This window comes from Schistocerca cancellata, chromosome 3, assembly GCF_023864275.1.
Source record: "Schistocerca cancellata isolate TAMUIC-IGC-003103 chromosome 3, iqSchCanc2.1, whole genome shotgun sequence".
In the NCBI taxonomy this organism is placed as follows: Eukaryota; Metazoa; Arthropoda; class Insecta; order Orthoptera; family Acrididae; genus Schistocerca; species Schistocerca cancellata.
Window position 1 is genome coordinate 329231969 of NC_064628.1, and position 21898 is coordinate 329253866.

Below are 21898 nucleotides of genomic sequence, written 5' to 3' on the forward strand. Positions count from 1 at the left end.
AAAACAAAAATTTGTCCCAGGCTTCCACATACTGGACTCAATAATTAAAGAGGCAGTAGAAATAAAAATGTATGAGAAAACCTTCAACTGTAACAGCGGATATAATCTTATTGGTGGGTGGAAGCGAACTCTCTATGCAGAGAACAGACAGAGGTATTCGTCACAATGTTTAAGCCGGGTTCACATACGCAACGAAAGTATCGCCACAAGTCAAGTCATTCTGGAGTGGCGCTGTGAGCTACCGTTCACACAGGACGCCACAAATTCTTCGTAATTGCGCAGTTTGTAAAATGGCGTCACCTGTCTCAGCTGATTAAACGGCTGTACATATTACTAAATAAGATGTTTTGGAAATATAATAAATGTAAAATATTACTTACCAAAGTGTTTCTCGTCTCTCTTGTCTCGACTACATGTTTTAAGAACCGGTCTGCAGCTTCAAACCAAGCAAGGCTGGGTTTATAAATACCATCTGTAGATGCTCCACTCTTAAGTGATATCAGTACTTTTTTTTATATTCATTCATGTAAGCATTTCGAATGCTTCGAATTTTTAATTTTGTTGTAGCTACATCAATTCCAGGTACATATTCACGCATACTGTTTACTATTTCAATTAATGCAGCATCTCTCAAATTTCTGTCTTTGTATGATTTGCTTTTGCAGTTCCAAAGGCATTCTCGTTCTTGATACACCTCCAAGAATCTCATAATTGTCGCTGTTGACCACGTCTTCGACATATTAATAGCAAACGCACAAACAAAAGCTCTATCTGCGAACGAATACGCACTAGAAAGGTTTGAATCCAGCCGCGAGGTGGCAATCGAATGACGTTATTCGATTGTGGAGAAGGCAAAATGGCGCAACAAAGTAGAACCAAGTTCAACTTTTCGTGGCGTGACAAAAGTTGCGCTTTTTAAATGGCGCCACCGAAAACTAGGCGTTCACACATGCAACTACAAAGCCACTGCAGTTCGCCATTAGCAGTGGCGATACTTTTGTTGCCTGTGTGAACCCGGCTTTACACTACTTTGGGAGTGGTGGCGCCACCAGCGCAGACGTTGACACCACCTGCGACTGCGTGATGTAACTACCAACCAATCAGAAGCCTTCTTTGGGCTATGTAAGGCCACCACAGTAGCAATCTTGACAGTCAGTTTCTCCTGACAAAGATGATAGTGGAAATAGTAGAAAGCTCAACGAGGCAAGGAGCTCGAGAATGCTTTATACAACAGTCGTGAAATACTTTGTTCTCATAAGGGACTATTTGGTATCTATGTCATAACTATATTTATAAGGGTTTTGCTTTTATTTGATGGTCATTTCAGTTTGCCATCGACTTTCCCCTTGACTGTAGAATACAACAGTTATGTGTTGCTGGAAACCTTCTTTGTCTAACATGGTGTTATGCAGCACAAAAACGTACTTCATGGTACTGACTGTAAGGCTCATATTGATTTCTATGTTCTTCGATAATAAGCGTCATTTCGATGCCAAAATACCAAAATCAGACTCCAGCATTTTTGTACACCTGGGTAGACGTTTGATTAAGCATTGCTCTTCAACAATTAATCTCTTCTCACCATATCGCTTCAGAATGTTAAGTAGTAGTGGATATTCGGTTGAGGCAAGAAGCTAGACTCTGGAATGACCAGTCTTTTGTCCTTTAGTAGCTGAAGAGTGCAGATGGTTGAAATATTCCACCAACACTCTGCTTCTCTGCTTAGCACATCCATTGACACATAGTTACTAACTTGAAATGAACATGGGTGATAGCCTGTAGGACTCTGAAAAGAACTTCTTGTAATTGGAAAACATCTATCCTGCATTTTTCGGACATTGGCTCAGAATATGTTTGCTGTCAATAGCACCATTAGCATTAGAAAAGTTCCATGTCTTATAAAATGCTTCTGCTGTACCTCTGAAAGTCTCCATCATTGGAACAGGCATGTATTTTGGTTGCAGTTTCTCTCACAATGCAACAACAGTTTCATCTACAACGTTGCCAACAGCTGATGTCCTCGCCCTATCGCTATATGCAAGCGCCTTAAAAGATGATCTATTGGTTACATAGATAAAATGAAATCATAAAATCAATACAAGTTTTAAGTTGAATTTTTCTTAATCGCCAGTAATATTTTCTAGGACACAGCAATATTGGAACATGGAAAATAATTAATTTGTAGAGACTGTGTTAAGAAAGAAATTGATGTATTTGAGAGACTAGTTTTGCAGTAGAACTACGAAAAATTTCAGTTTCAAAGTCAGGATATTTTGCAAATGGCATCATTGTTCCAGAATGCTCTTATTTCAATTTGTTGATGTTTCTGAAGGACACTGTGAAACCTAGAACGTCATCAGGGAATTTGTGACAAGTCTTTGTCGTAGAAAATGTTGAGTCTTTGGAATCCATTACTGAAGCACTATAATCCAATTCAAGAATGCAGGCGATTCGCACAGCTCGAGGCACTGACAGTGATTGCATTCTTGCCAGTTGCGAGTGACAGTTACGGTACATGCGTACACATGCTTTATGCTTGAACAAAGTGTGAGTCGAAGGGTCTTGGGGTATCGGCGCAATTTTTATATCAAATTGATATCATATTGGTATGCAAATTAATTAAAGTGATAAATTAATTACAGCCCCAACCACGGCCACTCCACTGCCGACCAACCACACCACCAACCCCTACCCCCAGATGATGTCATGTGTTTTCCTAAGCCTGAACTTGGGTCCGAGCCCACTCCCCCTCCTCACCTGTTGGGGGAATATCTTTGTCTCTGGGCTGTGCTGACTTATCCCCCCCCCCCCAAATTGGGAATTAGCAGGAAATCAGAAGTGGCAGTGTCCTTTCTGGGACTTGAACCCTGCTCCTCCTGGACAGAGAGCCCAATTGCACACCCCAACACATGTAAACTGCCCAGACCGGGGAGAGAAAGGTTAGGTTAGAGTACTTTATTTATTTTGGTTGGAAAACTGAAGTAAAGATCGGTCCCAATTACGTAATTAGTCATAAAGATAGGCCTAATTAGACAACTATATCCATAGCGTTACACAAGGACTGCCCAGTGTCGCAATACATCTCAAATATTGACGACACAGTACACCTGGTGTTATCCTGCTGGTAAAAAAATTTACAATATGACTCGAAACTAGTGGCAGACGCACTTAAACTCTACCATACAACTACAAGCCTGCAAAAAAAAAAAGGGTGAGGTGTAAGGTACTATCTTTATTTCTTTTATTTTCTTGGCGGGAAATATATTCTACTGACAAGATGCTGGTGTTGAACAGAGATGAGTTTAATAAGTGTATTACCTGTAAGCATAAATCTGAGGACTGTATATATGGCTGTTTGATACCAGGGTTCGCTACAGACGCCTGCTCAACAATCACCTTGCAGCCCAGGTAATCGAAGCCAGTACACACTAATGTAAAAAATGCAACACTGTTCTAATTACACTTCGAAATGGTCGTGAAAAAACCAGTACTCATAATGAATGGGTCATAATGCAACACATGTACTGGGGAAAATCATCGACCCCAATGACTGCAGAGGGGGGTGGTAGTTGAATGTGCGTTCTCCTCAATGGGCGCTTACGAACTAACCAGCCTGGAGGCAGTCTTAGTCCCCCCCCCCCTTCCTACCTCCCACTCTCTCCTCACCGTGGACAACGACAGAGGTTGTTCGACCTTGCCGTTAGTGGTCCACAAAGAGATCCTTCTGGTCGCATTGATACACTGACTCCAGTGTGTGGAAATCAGTCACAGATAGACAAAGGCAAGAAGAGAATGCTTATTGCCATCTGTTAAAGTATTTCTTGGAAAGACTGGACCCCCAAGAAACAAAAATGACTTGGAAAACCTCCTCCTAAAGCGACCGGAAACCCCACTGTACCTGTGAGCACAACATCCATCAGCTGTGGCCAGAGTAGCCTGCAAGGCATAGCATATGCTTGCTGCAGTGTCTGACCACCTTGACGTGACAGACCTTCGCCAACACAAAAATATGTGTACTCAACTAAAAAACGGAATGTAAATGGAGGACTACCCCAAGTTCAAATTTTTTGTCTAAAATACAGAAACCCCCCCCACACATGCCGCCATCCCAGTCATCGACAGCTGTGTCGGCGATCTCACACACACTAGACCATCTGCCACACTGCCTTTACAGCTATCCAAAGCTGATGACATATACAGGTAACCTCATCGTCCACATCGACAGTGTAGCAGATGTCTCGGTATTCCATTTAAAAGAGCATTGTTTCCGCATTTGCAGTCAGGTACATGATTACTGTTCCGGTGTTGACTGTTGCCGGAAAGGTGCCATTTACAACACGCATGAGGTAGTAGAGGTACTGTTATACTATGGGAGAAAAATTGAAATAAAAACATAACGAGGGCATAGCAGCATGTGGAAAATGGCTCTGAGCACTATGGGACTTAACATCGCAGGTCATCAGTCCCCTAGAACTTGTTGTTGCTGTGGTCTTCAGTCCTGAGACTGGTTTGATGTAGCTCTCCATGCTACTCTATCCTGTGCAAGCTTCTTCATCTCCCAGTACCTACTGCAACCTACATCCTTCGGAATCTGCTTAGTGTATTCGTCTCTTGGTCTCCCTCTACGATTTTTACCCTCCACAGTGCCCTCCAATACTAAACTGGTGATCCCTTGATGCCTCAGAACATGTCCTACCTACCGATCCCTTCTTCTAGTCAAGTTGTGCCACAAACTTCTCTTCTCCCCAATCCTATTCAATACCTCCTCATTAGTTATGTGATCTACCCATCTAATCTTCAGCATTCTTCTGTAGCACCACATTTCGAAAGCTTCTATTCTCTTCTTGTCTAAACTAGTTATCATCAACGTTTCACTTCCATACAAATACTTTCACAAACGACTTACCGAGCGGGGTGGCGCGGTGGTTAGACACTGGACTCGCATTCGGGAGGACGACGGTTCAATCCCGCGTCCGGCCATCCTGATTTAGGTTTTCCGTGATTTCCCTAAATCACTCCAGGCAAATGCCGGGATGGTTCCTCTGAAAGGGCACGGCCAACTTCCTTCCCAATCCTTCCCTAATCCGATGAGACCGATGACCACGCTGTCTGGTCTCCTTCCTCAAACCAACCAACCAACCAACCAACAAACGACTTCCTGCCACTTAAATCTATACTCGATGTTAACAAATTTCTCTTCTTCAGAAACGCTTTCCTTGCCAATGCCAGTCTACATTTTATATCTCCTCTAATTCGACCATCATCAGTTATTTTGCTCCCCAAATAGCAAAACTCCTTTACTATTTTAAGTGTCTCATTTCCTAATCTAATACCCTCAGCATCACCTGACTTAATTCGACTACATTCCATTATCCTCGTTTTGCTTTTGTTGATGTTCATCTTATATCCTCCTTTCAAGACACTGTCCTTTCCGTTCAACTGTTCTTCCAAGTCCTTTGCTGTCTCTGACAGAATTACAATGTCATCGGCGAACCTCAAAGTTTTTATTTCTTCTCCATGTATTTTAATACCTACTCCAAATTTTTCTTTTGTTTCCTTCACTGTTTGCTCAATATACAGATTGAATAACATCGGGGAGAGGCTACAACCCTGTCTCACTCCCATCCCAACCACTGCTTCCCTTTCATATCCCTCGACTCTTATAACTGCAATCTGGTTTCTGTACAAATTGTAAATAGCTTTTCGCTCCCTGTATTTTACCCCTGCCACCTTCATAATTTGAAAGAGTATTCCAGTCAACATTCTCAAAAGCTTTCTCCAAGTCTACAAATGCTAGAAACGTAGGTTTGCCTTTCCTTAATCTAGCTTCTAAGATAAGTCGTAAGGGTCAGTATTGCCTCACGTGTTCCTACATTTCTACGAAATCCAAACTGATCTTCCCTGAGGTCGGCTTCTACCAGTTTTTCCATTTGTCTGTAAAGCATTCGCGTTAGTATTTTGCAGCCGTGACTTATTAAACTGATAGTTCGGTAATTTTCACATCTGTCAACACCTGCTTTCTTTGGGATTGGAATTATTATATTCTTCTTGAAGTCTGAGGGTATTTCGCCTGTCTCATACATTTTGCTCACCAGATGGTAGAGTTTTGTCAGTACTGGCTCTCTCAAGGCTGTCAGTAGTCCTAATGGAATGTTGTCTACTCCTGGGGCTTTGTTTCGACTCAGGTCCTTCAGTGCTCTGTCGAACTCTTCACGCAGTATCATATCTCCCATTTCATCTTCATCTACATCCTCTTCTATTTCCAAAATATTGTCCTCAAGTACTTTGCCCTTGTATAGACCCTCTATATATTCCTTCCACCTTTCTGCTTTCCCTTCTTTGCTTAGAACTGGGTTTCCATCTGGGCTCTTGATATTCATACAAGTTGTTCTCTTTTCTCCAAAGGTCTCTTTAATTTTCCTGTAGGCAGTATCTATCTGACCCCTAGTGAGATAAGCCTCTACATCCTTATATTTGTCCTCTAGCCATCCCTGCTTAGCCATTTTGCACTTCCTGTCGATATCATTTTTGAGACGTTTGTATTCCTTTTTGCCTGCTTCATTTACTGCATTTTTGTATTTTCTCCTTTCATCAATTAAATTCAATATTTCTTCTGTTACCCAAGGATTTCTACTAGCCCTCGTGTTTTTTCCTACTTGATCCTCTGCTGCCTTCACTAGCTATGATTAAGTTGTGCTCTGCGCAAAATTCTACCAGGCAGCTTCCTCTTTCGTTTCTTACCCCCAATCCATATGCACCTACTACGTTTCCTTCTCTCCCTTTTCCTACTGACGAATTCCAGTCACCCATGACTATTAAATTTTCGTCTCCCTTCACTGTCTGAATAATTTCTTTTATTTCATCATGCATTTCTTCAATTTCTTCGTCATCTGCAGAGCTAGTTGGCATATAAACTTGTACTACTGCGGTAGGTGTGGGCTTCGTATCTATTTTGGCCACAATAATGCGTTCACTATGCTGTTTGTATTAGCTTACCTGCATTCCTATTTTCCTATTCATTATTAAATCTACTCCTGCATTACCCCTATTTGGTGTTTATAACCCTGTAGTCACCTGACCAGAAGTCTTGTTCCTCCTGCCACCGAACTTCACTAACTTCCACTATATCTAACTTTAACCTATCCACTTCCCTTTTTAAATTTTCTAACCTACCTGCCCGATTAAGGGATCTGACATTTCACACTCTGATCCAGAGCTACTCAAACCTAACTAACCTGTGGACATCACACAAATCCATGCCCAAGGCAGGATTCGAACCTGCAACCATAGCGGTCGCGCGAATCCAGATTGAAGCCCCTAGAACCGCTCGGTCACAGCGGCCGGCCGCAGTATGTGAAAATAGGATAAGTCTGCAGCATTGAGGAATGCTTCTAAGCAACTGTCTCTACATTTAATCCCATTCTCCATAGTGACAAGCAGCAGATATCCAGTGTTCCGCCAAGGCTCCCTTAATCTCAAGCAAGTGCTGTGAGTCAATCATTATGTGGTAACAAACAGTGCACCAGTTGACGGACGGATGCGAAATACACTGTTGATATGGGGTGATGGAAAGTAATACACTCTGCAGTTGATATCACGATCAATTTCAGCAATTTTCTCAGTTTTTGCGTAATTTCAGCACCAGCCAGTGACACAGTAGAATTTTTCCCAGTTTCTGTATCACAGGTGAATCACCCCTCGACTACTTTGCAGCTACACTATACTAGATTTCGAGTTGAGCTAGATAACTGTGCAGTATGTCCATTCGACCATATACGCCAAAGTATAGCAGTTGGCGTCCTATACCTATGTAATTATGTTACCCACATATTTCCAGCGCATCAGTCACAGCGCGGAATTTACGATTACTACTGGCCATCTTTAACTGAGTGGATGGGCATCACAGAGTATTCACACATTCGTAAGATAAAGCCTGAGATTGACAGATCCCTCCCACATTGTCCTTGATCAGTCTTCCATGCTACACCAATCTTACCCATGACATACATCCAGAATTACAAGATCTCTCCAGATAATGTGCATGTCGAGGAGAGTAGTACCTCTTATTGGTGTACAGTAGACATGAGAGTGTCATGGTGATATGACGGATGGTTAAGAAGAAACTTGTGGTTTATACATGATGGAACTCCAGATGGATGGAGTTTGAAACATTTCACGTAAATCAACTGCGCTGTCAATTCTGAAGCATTATCTCACTGTCTAGAGTCAGTACCAGTAAGGTACCAGCATGAGAGAAATTATGGCTACACAGCTCTGCACCTAAAAAATGCTATATTGTTAATGTCACACAGTTTCCGAAGTATTCATCGTGCAAAATGCAACGCTCTCAATACTATAATGCACGATACATTCGTCCAACGTCAGACATACAACCAACCCACAAGTTTCCTACCCCAGTCACTACAGTGAAAAACTTTAAAATGATAAAACTCCGTCCTTCTACACTATTCTGGTGTCCTAGGTTGGCGACGTGACTGTATATCCACCACTCGTGCTTCTTGTAAACCAACTAGAACGATAGAACGAAGTCTGGAGATTGCTACACACTCCGCTACTCTACTCGCTTGGGCTCACTTCGCTATCGCCGCTCGCCTACGTCACTAGCCGCAAGTTATGGCTGGACGCAAGGGTGGCAGACTTGCAGCCGCACTTGAGCTGCTCATAGACGCTGTGGGAAGTAACTGCAGCCACAAAAGACAACCCAAGCGAAAGAACACGATGCTGCAGTGTTACAGCTGCCAGTGGGTGGGGCATTTTGAGAGTACATGCAAGGACGCCATTGCATGCTTGAAGTGCGTGGCAACGCATGACACTCGCAACTGCCCCAAGTCACGTGGAGTGGTTTGCAAATGCGTGAACTGCGGCGGGTCCCACGCCGCTATCTCACATAGCTGCAGCTACCTCAAGGTGTTCCGCCGCCAGCACGCCGCGACACGTCCTGTGGCGCCAAGACGACCCCCCCCCCCTCCCCCTGCTCTGGCGAGGGTAATGGGCCTCGCCGACTAGAAGCAGCCACCGACGACGCACTGGCCGGCTTCCAAGCCGCCTTTGCGGCCGTAAGGGCCGCATTCAAGGACGAACTAGCAGCTGTCCATCGCCAGCTCCAGCAGCTGCTAGAGGAGCTGCGGCTTCTGAAGAAAAAGACACCTTTCTCCACCCCACCTCCCCTGTGAGGAGGCCGGTAGTGGTGTATGCCGCCATGCAGATATCGACCGCCCCACCCCCTGCAGAGATGCCGGAGGCGGTGCACATGAGTATTGGGACAGGGGTGGTTTTGGCACAAAGTACCGTTATACATGATGGAGACGATGATGTCATCCAATGTGGCGACGATGACGTCATCCAATATGATGGCCATGACGTCATTCAAAATGGCAGATTTTGGCCAGAAGTTTGAATTTCGGTGGGAAAGTGCCACGCCCCCCTCCCCTAGAAAAATGGCTGGAAGCTCAAATTCCACCATGATTATGCGTCACACCTAGGAAAACGGCGGTAAAAATGGACATGTCTTTATTATATAACCAATTTCAAGCATGTGTGTTCGCCATGAGTTCTAAGCCCAACTGACTTAGTTCATATCATCGCCACCAGAGAGCGCCACTGTGGCATAATCCAAGATGGCGACTGTGACATCGGTTGAAATAGCTGCACCCAGTGTATCCACCACGTGGTGTAAGATTCGACACTTGGCCTACCTCCACTAACCTAAGCCCCTCCAAAATAAAAATCACACTAAGTGCAACTTCCAGCTTGATGATACGGTACATCTACTGAAAGGGTACAGTACCGCCCGACATTGAAAATAGGTACAACATACTTCATTATTTTTGTCAGAACAACACATTTTTTTGTAAAATAACTCAATTTCAATTAATACAGCGAAGCGGGATACCAGTGTGGGAAAGAACGACAATTTATTTATTTAATTGATCACATGTGCACTCCCACAAAATAAATCCCTACATCCAGTTTGGTGAGATCTGTGAAATGAATGAATGTATGGTCGTCTGCTAACCGCAGATAGTGAATGTGAATATATGATCATCTTTGAGACGATCCTTTGGTGGGACCAAAGAGATGAAACTTACCTGAGCTTTGAGCGCCTGAAATGTGGCTGACCAATACGGTAGCAAGGTGCTCCCCCACTTCAGCAGAGGTGCGAGAGGACCTCGAGAACGGCCATGTTTCAGCACTCTGCCGCTGGATCTTGTGCTGTTAAGACCTGTTTTAGTTGTGCTCCGTAAACACAAAAGAGTGGAGACATGGTATGCATGTGGAATATTTAAGAGTAGTTTGAAATAATAATTTCTCTATTTCAGGAACTTTTGTGGGGAGAATTAAATGTCAGGCAGGTAATATTAATGGGATTGTAGTAATCTTCGGAAGTGACCAACAGTCACAATGAAACCACGTGTAGCAATAAGTTGAAATACTTCCGTGTACTTAAGTTAAGCTGAATCACTAGCGTGTGTACAATAAGTTGAAATATTTAAGAAATGGCGTGTGCAGGACTTGAAATTAGAGACGAGTACTTCCACGTGGTAAGTACTGTGTGAGTCTCAAACTGAGTATGAGACAAAAGATAAAGAGAAGTACTCGTCCATGGTATCAGTTGAGGACTCGCGTGTGTGATGAATACGTTCTTAATATTACTTTGCTTGATATGATTCCGTGTGATGCTAGATTCAAACTCTGAGAGAGAAGCAAGGTGAGTCGGCCGTCTATCCAGCAACGCCACTTGGCTTGCATTGCACAGGAAGACGTGCATATATCTCCAGAGTTCATAGTAGGAAAGTAGAATTGCGAAGTGGGGCAGTGTCATGTGAAACTGGGATAAATATTAATTGAAGTGGGAAAGCTGAAAGTGATAGTGTTGTGACTATTTAGTGTTTTGTATTTCATATTGTAGTGTGATGTATGTCATGTAATTTGGGTATGTGTGGTTTGCATGGGAGAGTAGCAAGGTAGTTTCAAAAGATTAGTGGGTTATGCTTGTTCCTTCTGTACCGCTCGGTCTGGAGGATAGTTTCGAGATGATGATTGTGAGAGTCGAAGTGTGAGAAATAATAATAGATCCACCATCCTATCCAGAAAGTGCAATGTAGCGTTAAATAATTACGAGACCATAATATAGAGATTCACCAATGTAAAGCCATGCCCACCGAGTGGAATTTCTCATGTGTTATTGTTGTAGGTTATTGAATTTGTGTGTTTCGGTTAGAGAATTTATCGGAATAAATAAGGTAGTGAAAAGAAAAAGATTGGTGGACTTTTCCTTGGAATTGTATGTTGTCATAATGTCCCGAATTTTCCATGTGTGCGCCATTCATATTCAGTGCGGTGGCCACGTGTTGACAAAAGCCGTTAAATAAAAAAGAAAGAAAATGTGGTATTGCCAGTGCGTAGTGTACAGTCAGAGTTCTGTAAATTACTGATAGTCAGATGCGTGTTTCCGTTGCGTATTAATCATATAGGAGGATAACTTGTAACTTAAGTGTGAGTACTAGAGTTCATGTTACTCGATAAATAAGAATGAATCCACTCGCTTGGCAGACCACTCATCTTGCAGGCCTGACTGCTTGATCCCACAGTATGAGCAAGGCATGTGGGTGCCTCTCACTACCATAATGGCGGGAAAAACAGACTTGTCTTTATTAGTTAACGAGTTTCAGGCAGGTGTGTTCGCAACTGAGTCTGGCCTCCAACTGACTTAGGTCATATCGGTGTCACCAGAGGGCACTCTCCTGACGCCAGATCATTACGCAAGTACCGTTATTCAAGATGACGGCAGACACTATGTTCACTGCGAGTGACGTAGTTAACATTGACGTAGTTAATATCGTCAACACGAGACGACACCACAGTGACATCGCGTGAATCCGCAAGATCGTCTGCTCTCTCTCGCGCGCTCGTTCTAACCGGACACGCACCATGCCACGAGGCCCGCGGGCGTCCAACCGCTTACGTCACACACCCTTGGCCGCCATCTCCATACACGCGCCCTACATAGTCTTCTGTAAATATGCTAACACTGACATCGCACATCTAACCTATCAATTACCTAAATAATTAATTCCATTTCAATTTTAATCATTTTCAATAATTCAATTTACAATTTTAACATTCAATGATCAAGTTAGAAGTTTCACATTTTCCCACTATATGCACAGCGTTCAGTCATGACCTAGCACCTCCCCCCCCCCCCCCCCTCAGCCCTAGAATGCTGCACCAATAGTCACGTGAATCTACGTAACAAATCTGTGGGAAAGAAAGGACACTTGTACTATTGTACTAACCTCAGCCACCCGACCGCCACTTCCTCCTAGTAACCGGCGCCAAGTTTGAATTCTGGCAGTAAAGAAAGGTCACTTGTGCTTTCGCTACAAACGTAAGAAAATTGTTGCAAACATTGCTTACCGCCACGACTAACCTAAGTCACCAGGACACCACCTCTTCCTAGGGGCAGGTGGTAAAAGGACTCAGCCCGCACTAGGCTGATGGAGAGAGGAAGGGGTGTACTTTATTTACTTGGGAGCAATTTTATTTAGGGATCAATGATATCAATCACAGAACATACACTCTCACATGCCCCACATCATAGAGACCTGCAAATTACTCCTACATAACTCATGTATGAGGCTTTACACACTCTTGCTAATTCTAAACCGTCAAAAATAACACATTGCAAAGCCTACAGACATGCGAACCACTTGTAAATAAAGCAATACATTTACATCCAGATAGCCAAACAACTCCTAAATTGTCATATAGCTAGGAAAATGGGTTTTGCTACGCTTTCAGCTACCTAGTTTCACTATTTTTCAAGAACCAGACTGCCCCCTCTTCCAAGGAACCAGCGCCGAGTTTGAATTCTGGCACTAAAGAAATGTCACTTGTGCTTTTGCTACCAATGTAAGAAAATTGTTCAAAATGTCGCTCACCACCACCACTAACCTACACCTCCAGGATGAAACCTCTTCCTACGCGCTGCTGATAAAAGAACTCCACCCACACTAGGCTGAAGGAGAGAGGAAGGAATGTACATTATTTATTTGGGAGCATTTTATCTAGGGGTGGAGTATATGTGTCTCAGAACACACGCACTGACATGCCCCACAGCATACAGATCTGCAAACCACTGCTACATAACTCATTTACAAGGCTCTACACATACCCTTGTAATTGTAAACCGTCAAAAATAATGCACTGCACTGCCTACAGACATGCGAAAGACTCATAATTAGTACAATACATTTATGTCCAGATAGCCAGGCAACTCCTAAATTGTGAAAATAACAATCCATCTAAAACACTCTCTCTGCTAATTGTCAATGGTCGAAATCATACAGCACCCTTTATTTAAAGAAATAGAGGCAGTACCACCACCAAGTGTATTCGCCAGAGTCCATAGCCAACTTCTTCATATCGATGCACTAGAGGACGCTGTAGTGGCGTCAGGTGATGATGCAAGTCCCTTAATCCAAGATGGCGCCACCTAGTGGGTTCACCACAAGCTCCAGACTCCAACTGGCATAGTACATTTCGTCGCCGACAGAGGACGCCACCGTGACACCAGCTGATGATGCAAGTACAGTTATCCATGATGGCGGCAAACACTATGTTTTCCACGAGGTCTAGTACTCAGTACCACCAACAGAGGACGCTGTCATCCGTTTCCTGACGTAAATCAAGGTGGTGACGTAAACCAAGATGGTGAGCGCGTTAGAAAACAGTGTTTCAAACAACTAAACAGGTTCACAGGGGGCGTTTCTTCCTATTTACAGTGTAGTACGTGGGATACGATCATTCTCCTAGAGTAGAGGTGATAAAACTTTATACTACCCACTGTAGTGTATCAGTACATGTGTATTTAAAAGGTTCGTTCCACATAGGCAGTAGTAGCAGCAGCAGTTTGACAGGTAAATCCAGTGAGGGACGAAGTATGCCATTAGGAATGCCTGGAAGGCTGCACGCTGTGCTATTCTGAGAAGCATTGCGAAATCTCAATATCTCTCTCTCTCTCTCTCTCTCTCTCTCTCTCTCTCTCTCTCTGGATCTCTCTCTCCGCACTCGACCCCCAACGCAGCTTTACGTCATCGCACGAGTAATGGCGTCTGTGTGAGTTCTATATCGGATTAAGTTATTTGAGCTTCTATAGTTGTTAATTTTTGTGTGCTGGGGGATAGAGAATAACGATGATAGCATGTTGGGCTTATAGATTTGAATGGACATGGATATGTAGAGCTTGTATGTCGTTAGGGGACGCACCACAATGCGCGCATTTCCGCCGAATGGTCAAAACACGGTCCTGTCGCAGTAAGTCAGTTCGCTCTGTTTCTAGACAGGCTGCAGAAGGTGGTGGATATGGCTTTGGCCGACTTCTGCCGATTTCGGACTCAAAATGGTATGATCACATGCGCAAAGCTGAAGAAATGGAAGCAGTTGCAAGATGTGTTGGGACTGACTAAGACCATGTTGGATTTTTATTGTAGCAGATAGGTTCGAGAAAGGTGACTCGTTTCGAGATATGAGAGCGCCAGAAATATGATTCATTTGTGGCTGTGATCCAGCGGAGGTATGTGGCTGAATGGGAGGACCTGATTCCAAATCATAGACATTATTTCTAGCGGAAAGCGTAACACTAGAGGTGTGAAAAGCTAGTGTACATTTCTTACGACCTCAATAAGCATACGATTTACTACTGTTTGTGTTCCTTGTCAATCAGTCATCGCCTTTAACTCAGTGGATATATAACAAAGCCTCTGACATGGTATCTAGACAGAAAACGTTACACTTACTGGATAAATAACTAGCAGTGTGAGGGAGTTGCAAATACTGGTCACATACCGCGTTCCTTAGCAGAATGACTTTCAAAATTAAGCGATTTTATGAAGAGGTTGGATTGTCTGTTTGTTTCTAGTTATTGAGCTGTCTAGAACAGGCTCAACTTAGCTAAAGTTTCGTGTTCATAAAGAAATAATTCCAAGTCTATATGTTCAGAATTATATTTCGTGAGTGATCGGTAGGATGCTGCCTGGTGCTTGATAACGAGAAGTACAGCGAAAATGGTATAATATTATAGCGAAAATATGGGTGTTCTTGTAATCGACGAGTCTGGAGATGTCTGTAGAAATGTGTTCAAGAAAGCGGAAACCGTAACGTGTTTGTGCCGCGGGGAGACGACCCTCTCCTTGCACATCAATTCTGAGAATGACTTCGGTTCGCTGATGTAAGGGGGATGATTTGGTATGGTGAGGGATACGAATTGCATGTTTACTAGATCGAGATGGTACTCGGTGATATATTCCCTGGTTGGAGATAGGTTTGACGTTCCAGTATTCCTGTGAGTCTGGTATGTATTTGATGACCTGTAGACAACATTGTGATGTTTAGTTGTCGGTGCAAAATGGAGATCAGTGTAAACTAGTTTTTTACCGTTGAGTGTAGAGTCTATAGAAAGAAAGAACTGGATGACAGTGCTTCCCTAGGACTGGGGGAGCATTGTGACATATAGGCAGTGTGAGTGTGGGCATTCCATAATTTTTTCGGGTGCTGTACAGATATAAAAGATAAGTGCGCTTTTTCTGTAGAATGTGCATGTATTGTATTTTAAAGTTAGTGTGGCTTACACTGTGTAAAGTGTGTATATATTGCATTGTAAAGTTACTATTGTTTATGTTATGGGATGACTAGAGAGGATGACTGCGAGTCCTATCGTGAGGGACTTATAGATTGAGTACATAGATAACGGTGATCGATTTTTTACGTGGAAAATTATATGCGCTATAGATACTGAGGTGCAGTCGTCAAGAGGAGAGATTAACTGTACATTGTCCGGTGTCAGAGTGTAGCAGCAATATAATATTTAATTTTAGTTACACTGGTAAATGTCTTCCTCCATTCCAACATTCTTGTGAATCTGGTGTGTATTTGATAATGTGTAGGAAACTTTGCGTGTTTTACTGTCAGTGCAATTTAGCGATCTGTGCAAAATAAGCACAGAAAACCTCAGAAAGAAAAAGCGGATCATGCTTCGATAAAGGTTGCATCACTAATTCGGCGGGTAAATTCGATAAGAGCGAATCAGAATGCTCGATTGATTGTGGTGGGATATAGGAGGGAAAGTTTGCGTATGTTGAGAGCAGGAGGGTACAACGTTAGGAGCGTTCGGAAGAGTGGATTCGATGTTATTTTCGTGAACAGGTTCTGTTATGGGAAGAATTTCCGTGCACACAAGTTGAGACATCTAGCAAGTGAGCGTTAACTATTTCTGGGACATTATACAGTTTCCGAGAGGTTGACTTGTGTGTTATTTTTTTTACAGTGCGATGTGACGTAAGAATAACGTTGAGAACGTTTTAGATGGCGAGTCGTCACGCAGACGTTTCGCGGCGAGGCGAGAGCCATGCTGTGTAGTTAAGTATGGTTAAACGTGTGTGTGTGTCAACACGCCCTGTGCTATTATGCCTTCAATGGCAGAGGCAAGCGGCACCTGGAGATGCCTGGCATATGAGACTGGCGTGAGCGCTGCTTGGAATGCAACTTCCACCGATGTTCGACGATGCTGGCTCGGGGACCGTGACAGAGCGCGCGGGACTCAAGCTATGGTCGCCTCACTTCGCCAGGATTGCGGCACGTGCAAAACAGCTTTGCTCGCGTCATCGTTGGCGTCTAGGTAAACACTTATTTGGATAGGAATTTCACGGATGTGAAGTATGAATGCGGCTGTCGCCACCTCACGTTTGCGGAAGCCGAGCAGGGACCTGTGCGCGGTTTGACAGCTGACGGGCAAGTGGCTTCGCAGGGGACAGGGTGTGGTGGTGGGTGCTTGCTCGCATCTGTTGCGTAATTTTGCGAACGGACCTGTAGTCTGTTCTATGCGTCATTTGGACAGTTTATGGGTACTGAGCGTGTTTGCAGATATGTGTACTGCATTATTTATTAGCAGTTCGCTATTGTTACTGAAATTAGGAGTTGTTTGAGCGTCTGTGGGCTGTGAAACATGACCCCAGGCACATCTGGGTGGGTGTTTTGTGATAGTGTGATAAATAAAATGTTCCAAAATAAACAGAGTGCAGTCATTCCATATACTCCCCAGCAGCCCAGAACAGGCTGAGTTGTCTTCCCTCACCATCTTGGTTTACATCAGGAAACGGACGACAGCGTCCTCTGCTGGTGGTACTGAGTACTAGACCTCATGAAGAACATAGTGTTTGCTGCCATCATGGATAACTGTACTTGCATCATCAGCTGGTGTCACGGTGGCGTCCTCTGATAGCGACGAAATGTACTAAGCCAGTTGGAGTCTGGAGCTTGTGGTGAACCCACTAGGTGGCGCCATCTTGGATTAAGGGACTTGCATCATCACCTGACGTCACTACAGCGTCCTCTAGCGCATCGATATGAAGAAGTCAGTTGGGCTATGGACTCAGTGGCGAATACACTTGGTGGTGGTGCTGCCTCTAATTGTTTAAATAAAGGGTGGTGTATAATTTCGACAGTTGACAATTAGCAGGGAGAGTGTTTTAGATGGATTATTATTTTGACAATTTGGGATTTGTTTGGCAATCTGGACGTAAATGTATTGCGTTATTTACGAGTGGTTTGCATGTCTGTAGGCTGTGCAGTGCGTTGTTTGTGACGGTTTACAATTACAAGGGTATGTGTAGAGCCTTATAAATGAGTTACGTAGCAGTGGTTTGCAGATCTGTATGCTGTGGGGCATGTCAGTGCGTGTGTTCTGAGACACATATACTCCACCCCTAAATAAAATGCCCCCAAATAAATAACATACATTTCTTCCTCTCTCCATCAGCCTAGAATGGGCTGAGTCCTTTTACTAGCAGCCCATAGGAAGAGGTGGTGGCCTGGTGACTTAGGTTAGTGGTGGTGGTGAGCTACGTTTGCAACAATTTTCTTACGTTGGTAGCAAAAACACAAGTGACCTTTCTTTACTGTCAGAATTCAAACTCGGCGCCGGTTCCTAGTAGGAGGTGGCAGTCGGGTGGCTGAGGTTAGTACAAGTGCCCTTTCTTTCCCACAGTTATATATTGAAATTGTAAATTGTATTATTGAATGTAATTACAATTGAAATGGAATTCATTAATTAGGTAATTGATAGGTTAGATGTGCAATGTGAGTGTTACCATATTTACAGAAGACTATGTCCGGCGCTTGTATGGAGATGGCGGCCAAGGGTGTGTTATGTAAGCGGCTGGACGCCCGCGGGCCTCGTGGCCCGGCGCGTGTCCGGTTAGAATGCGCGCGCGAGAGAGAGCAGACGATCTTGCGGATTCACGCGATGTCACGATGGTGTCCTCTGGTGTTGAAAATATGAACTACGTCTGTTGGGCCATGGAGCTGCAGTGGACACAGTGGCTGCCGTCATCTTGAATAACGGTACTTGTGTCGTGGTCTGACGTCCGCCCTCTGGTGACTTCGATATGACCTAAGCCAGTTGGAGGCCAGACTCAGTGACGAATACACCTGCCTGAAATTCGTTAACTAATAAAGACAAGTCTGTTTTTCCTGCCATTATGGTAGGTGTACCGCATCATCAAGTTGGAATTTGAAGTTCGCGCAATTTTTATTGGGGAGGGGGTTAGGTTAATGGAGGTAGTCCACGTGCCCAATCTTAAACCACATGGTGGATACACTGGGTGCAGCCATTTTGATTGACCTCAAGGTCGCCATCTTGGATGACGTCACTGTGGCGCTGTCTGGTGGCAATTATATGAACTAAGTCAGTTGGGCCCTAGAGCTTGTGGTGAACACACATCCTTGAAATTTGTTACGTAATAAAGACATGTCCATTTTTGCCGCCATTTTCCTAGGTGTGACGAATTATCATGCTGGAATTTGAGCTTCTCGCCATTTTTCTGGGGGAGGGGGGCATGGCACTTTTCCGTCAAAATTGAAACTTCTCGCCAAAATCAGCCATCTTGAATGACGTCACAGCCGCCATATTCTATGACTTCATCGCCGCCATCTTGGATTATGTCATCGCAGCCATCTTGGGTAATGGTACTTTGTGCCAAAATCACCCCTGTCCCAATAGTCACCTGGAGATGGACGTCGAGTCGCACACTCTGCCTCCTGCTGTGGAGACAGACACACGAACTGTGGAAGAGATGCCATCTACTACTTCACACGACAAAGAAGAGGCATCAGAGGAGGAAGGGCTGCCCCTGTGCCTGCCACTTTCAGATGAACACAGTGTGCAGCCCTTTCTCAAGAAGATTGCGGCGTTCCTAAGGGATGGGTCGTACTCACACTGGGACAAACCATATCCCTTCACGCCTCCGGAATTGCACAAGCCTCCCCTTCCCTACCACCAGTGCGACCTTCGCTACAAGTGTGGCCTGTTGCACGAGGTGGTTTCCTGGAAGGAACTGCATCATCTTAATGCTCATCCTGTCGTCACCCCCCATGACTGGAAGCGTGTCTACCAAGTTGCAGAGAAGTGGGTGTAAGAAGAGTGGTGCTCTAGCAGGATGAAGCCTGTCCCAGGGGACCAAGCAGCTGTAGACTAGTTCAAAAAACCTCAGGAAGTACCATGATGCCAAATCGAACGAGAGGCCATAAAACCACCCAAGATATCAATGGAGAAACAGCAGACACATTGCTTACCCTCCCTCATCACCGGACTCAATGACAGTCTGCAAATTAGTGCAGTGCAGTATGGAGACTCCTGTTCTGTCTCTTAGGAAATTAATGGATTTCATACGTCTAAAAGTCAGACATGTACCTCAGTCACACTTACCGCATCAGTTGTGCTTATAATTAGTAATAGTATAAGTTTTGATGTGTGCAGCTATGTCTCACTAGGAAATAGTGCAAACAAAAACTGGCATGAATATTTTTGACAGCTGATACATTGAGGTACCACCCACACCATGCTGAAATGCACATGAAGAAGCAGCACTATCAGTAGCCAAAGGAGATGTAACAGTCTTATTGCTGTTTACAGTAGCATCACTATAGATCTGGTTGCATTCCTCATACAAAAAGAAGCCCTAGTATGATGCTAGGCAGGTTTGCTTATGTGTAGGATACTATAGCAATTTCGTCCTAACACCACATCTCTCGAATACACCCCCCCCCCCCCACATTATTTAAGATGATATATGTATTATTAGTCCACTCTCCTACAGAATAATCTAGGGAATGGCTTAAGTCTGATAAATGCATTGATCTTCTCCTTAATGCTTAAGGAATAACATTGTTTTGAGAACCGGCAGTAATTCGCTAATATCTATTCGACTGCATGTGCGAGAACACAATTGTGGATAGGGATACATATGTTTTGGATCCTTTAATGTAGCACCTCTGTGTAATACTTATGTCGCCTTTGTTGGAGCATTTGCTACAAAAACCCACGTAGTTTACAGGGGGAGTGGGAGGGTTAAAACTGAATGCAGCCAGAGCATAATTTTTAAGCCTTTTTCGGTCTTGAGTGTCCAGGTACCCCCCAACCCTCCTCAGTTCCCCGCATTTCGTTGTACTTGTTCTCTAATTTTATGTCTTCTCAGTCAGTGTACGTCATTTTTCAAGTTTATTTCTCGATTTTACATATTTTGTCGTATTGCCCTCAATCTTACGTATGTTCCATCAATTTTTCGTGTTTGTGCCAGTTTTTCCTCTATTTTTACCGATTTTATGTCATTTTTTCATATTTTCTGATATTTTCTATATATATATGGTCATACTGCCGCTATACCCATTCGTTGTTTGATTTTATACAAGGATATTTGCGTGTTCTATACACCAGCATACTAAAAATCCTAAGAATTAACCTGTTCCCTGTGATCTACATGCATGCAATTTGGATAGGGAGCTCATGAAAACTATAGTAACAGTCGCCTGGTACCTAGATGAGACTCAACGAGTAGTGCAGATTGGAAACTTGTGGTCTGGAAACAAATCCATGTACTGCTACGGCACATCTCAATTTAAATATGGCAGCCTGCTGTTGACGTAGCGTGTTTGAGTAGTGTACCCATTAGGCACAGGCCTTTAGAGAAATAAAACCTCTACTGGTGACTGGAAACAGTTTTTTCTTTCGAAGGTTTTCTCCTGGCGCCACCCATACTTCCCACTCATTTTCCCTTCCTGACACAGTATAGCACATATAAATTGATTTCAGAAGTGGGATTAACCCACCGTTAGGTGTGGCTGACTTGTTTACTTTGCGGATTTTACCACTTCAATTTGATGAAAATGAGGTGGCAGAGCCTGTTTGCCTGGTAGTTATCATGTAAATTGGCAATAACACGAAACTTCGACTTCCGCTTTGCGCTTTGAAGCGCACATTGTGCGCTCGCCGCGTGCGGAACGTACCGTCAATGCATTAGGCCGAAGGTGGCCCCTTTGCTGCTGCAGTCTTCGCGTTGCTACACGCGCAGTCTAGCGCACGTCACCGACCACGCCACGCCTTCTTAGCCACGCCATCTTGTTGTGCCGCTGAGCGTCCATGCTGCCTCGCTGCCGCACGCAGATGCTGCCGCCGCCGCCGCCGCCGCCGCCATCGTCATCTCGACGCCCGGCGCCTCCTTACTGCTGGTCGGCCTACACTGCTGCCTTCGCTGCTGTCCCCATCGATGTGGGGTGTCGCTGCAAAGCGCCCTTACTTTCCTTCACTGCCTGGGCTGCAACTCGTCACTGCTTAAACACTATAACCGCTGATATTTGGACATAACTACAACTGCAGCCGTGTCCTTAATGACCCACATATCGTTCCCTTTTATTATCCTGTGTCAGTGAGTTATTATTACTACTAATGAATCTATTCTTTGAAGTGATAGAAATTCTGTCATGAAATCAACAAAAATAAAGTAGCTTTTCACAAATTATCATTTATTATTTTAAAAAGCTTACA